The sequence below is a fragment of the Chlorocebus sabaeus genome, chromosome 7 (genome assembly GCF_047675955.1).
Source record: "Chlorocebus sabaeus isolate Y175 chromosome 7, mChlSab1.0.hap1, whole genome shotgun sequence".
Lineage (NCBI taxonomy): Eukaryota > Metazoa > Chordata > Mammalia > Primates > Cercopithecidae > Chlorocebus > Chlorocebus sabaeus.
The window spans coordinates 134,230,593-134,234,011 of NC_132910.1; the positions used below are offsets into that span (position 1 = coordinate 134,230,593).

The 3,419-nt window shown below is 34.7% G+C and overlaps 1 pseudogene; it reads right to left on the minus strand.

Moving 5' to 3' along the window:
* Window positions 1–2,664: 2,664 nt before the first annotated feature.
* Window positions 2,665–2,784, minus strand: LOC119624100 (small nucleolar RNA U13; annotated as a pseudogene).
* Window positions 2,785–3,419: the final 635 nt, after the last annotated feature.

Genomic DNA, 3,419 nt, shown 5'->3' on the forward strand with positions numbered 1-3,419 from the left:
TTCAATTCTACCAGTTTTCCTTTATGCATTTTAAAGCTCTGTTACTATGTGCAAAAACATTTAAGACTGCTATTTTTTTATGACTTGACCCCTTTATCAATGTGAAATGACTCTGTTCATCTCTGATAATATTCCATGGTATGAAATCAACTTTGATATTTATGTAGTACTTCAGCTTTCTTTTGATTACTGTTATCATGGTGTATCTTTTTCCATCTTTTTACTTATAACCTTTTATTATTTTTGTATTTAAAATGCATTTATTGTAAGCAGCATATAGTTGGGTCTTTTTTTACCTTCAATTCTGATTTGTCATTTAATGACTGGTAGTCCATTTACTTTTAATGCGATTATTAATATAGTTAGGTTTAACCTACCATCTTACTATTTGTTTTCTATTTATTGCATTCCCCATTTTGCCTTCTTATGAATTTGTTGAGTATTTTCTATGATTTCATTTATCTGTTTGTTGGTTTGTTAGCTATACCTCTCTTTTTTTAATGACTGATTTAGGGTTTATAGTATATATCAGGGGTTGGCAAACTATAGCCCCTGAGCCAAATCTGCTAGTTTTACCTGTTATTGTAAATAAAGTTTTATTGAAATACACCCACACCCATTCGAGTATTTATTGCCTCTGGCTACTTGTACACTACAACAACAGTATTGAGGGTGGGTGCAGTAGCTCACGTCTATAATCCCAGCACTTTGGGAGGCTGAGGTGGGAGGATCACAGGAATTCAAGACCAGCCTGGGCCACATAGGGAGACCTCATCTCTACCAAAAAAAAAATTAGCTGGGTGTAGTGACACACACCTGTAGCCCCAGCTACTTGGGAGGCTGAGATGGGAGGATTGCTTGAACTCAGGAGCTTAAGGCTGCAGTGGGCTATGATCACGCCACTGAACTATAGCCTGGATAACACAGTGAAGCCCTGTGTCAAAAAAAAAAAAAAAAAAGTAAAAATAAAAATAAAATAGAATAATAAAACAGTAGAATTGAGTAATTGTGACAGAGACTGTAAGGCCTTCAAAGACTAAAATATTTACTACCTGACCCTTTACAGAAAATGTTTGCCGACCCCTGATAAGCATTTTAACTTACAATCTACCATCAAGTAATGTCATGCCATTTCACATATACTTGCAACAATAAATTCAAATCCTGGATTGGCCTTTGTGCTCTTGTCAAAATTTTACTTTATTTATAAGGCCCACAATGCATTGTGGTTATTTTTGCTTTACAAAATTATGTTTCAAAGATTGTTTTTAAATACAAAAAAAGAGTCTTTTATATTAACCTCCCCTGCACCTCCCCCATGCCCCTTACAGAATGACTATTTCTGGTGTTCTTTATTCCTTTTTATAAAACTAGATTTCCTAAGGGACTTCTCTTAACATTTCTTATAGTGTAGGTCTACTGGTGATTAATTCTTTTGGTTTTGTATGTCTGAAAAAGTCTTTATTTTGATTTTGCTTTTGAAGACATTGTTACTGGATATAAAAATCTAAGTTGACAGTGTTTTTTGTTTTGTCTTTTAGTACTATAAGGGTGCTTTGCCAATATCTTCTGGTTTATATTATTTCTAACAAGAAGTTTGCTGTCATTCTTATCTTTATTCCTCCATACCTGTATCTTCTTCCTGGTTGCTTTTTTTTCCTTTTTATTAGTAGATTTAACAACTTGATTTTGATATATTTTATCATCGTCTTCTTTGCATGTCTTGTGTTGGGATTTGTTAAGTTTCTTAAACCTGTGGATTAATAGTTTGTATTAAATTTGGAAATGTTTTGGTTATTCTTTCTTCAAATTTTTTTTATGATCCTCTGCTTCCTCTTCCCACCAGACTCCCGTTACACAATTACACGTATGTTAGACTAACTGCAGTTGTCCCATAGTTCGCTTATATTTTATTCTTTTTTTCAGTCTTTTTTTCTCTCTGTATGTTTTAGTTTGGACAGTTTGTACTGCTATATATTCACATTTACTAATCTTTTCCTCTGCACTTTCTAATCTGTTATTAATTTCATCCAATATATTTTTTAGTTTGGACATTTAGTTTTATTTCTAAAAGTTTTAATTGGGTCTCTAAAAATATTTCCCATGTCTCTTTTTAACATGGGCATACTTTTCTCTACCATCTTGAACATATAGGATATAGGTATAGTTACTATGTTAAAGTCCTTGTCCACTTATTCTATTATTTGTCTCATTTCTGGGTCTGTTTATGTGAATTTTTCTGCCAATTAATTTTCATCCATTTCCCCAATATAACTTTTTTTCTTGAGCATTTTTTTTTTTTTTTGCCTGTTGCCCAGGCTGGAGTGCAATAGCACAATCACAACTCACTGCAGCCTCAACATCTTGGGCTCAAGCAATTCTCCCACCTCAGCCTCTCAAGTAGCTGGGACTACAGGCACATATCACCACGCCCAGCTAATTTTTAAATGTTTTGTAGAATGAGATCTTGCTATGTTGTCAGGGCTGGTCTTGAACTCCTGGACTCAACTGATTATTCCCCCACAGCCTCCCAAAGTGCTGGGATTGTAGGTGTGACCCATAATGCTCAGCCTTCTTGAGTATTTAGAAAGAAATCTCAGACAACATATGTCTTGTAAATACTTCAGTGTGCATGTCTAAGTGATAATTAGTACATATTTTTTTTTTCACAGTGGATGGGTAATGTGGTGCTGATGTAGTAACAAGGTTTGAGGGAGGCTGATCTGCTGATCTCACACATTAACATGAAAATGAAATAATCATACTTATGAACCACAAAAGGATAGTAAATACTTTAAAAAACATCATCCTTTGCTATTTATCGCTTAAGAAAACGAATAACCATTCCTGAATATAATCTAATATTCAGATAATACATGAATTGCTCTACTTCATCTTAAAAATGCCTTTTTACAGACGATTTGTTTGAATCAGGATACAATGAGAATCACAAATTGGCTGCTATATCTCTAAGTCTCTTTTATTCTGTAAGTCTCTTTTCCACATGCTATAGTATGTTAAAGAAAATGGGTCATTTGTCTGCAGACTCCCACAAGCTACATTGGCTGATTGTTTCCTTGTGGTATCATTTGACTTGCGCTGCAAACCCTTGCATCCCCTGGAAATTGATAGTTGGACCTAGAGGTCTAAGTAATAGGCTCAGGCTGAATTTTACAGGCAAGAACCCTCCATATGAACCTTGTGCAATTTTTTGGCATCATGTGGTACATTGTCCCATTTTTAGAAAGGCCAAGATTGATAAGTATGTGCTGGATGTGCCCCACTGATGCCTCCACTGGGAACGTCCACCAACATTTCATCCCATGTTTTGGCTTGCATCAGAGAAGAACAATTTATTTTGTTTATTTTTGTTTTATTTATTTATTTTTGAGATGGAGTTTTGCTCTTGTTGCCCAGGA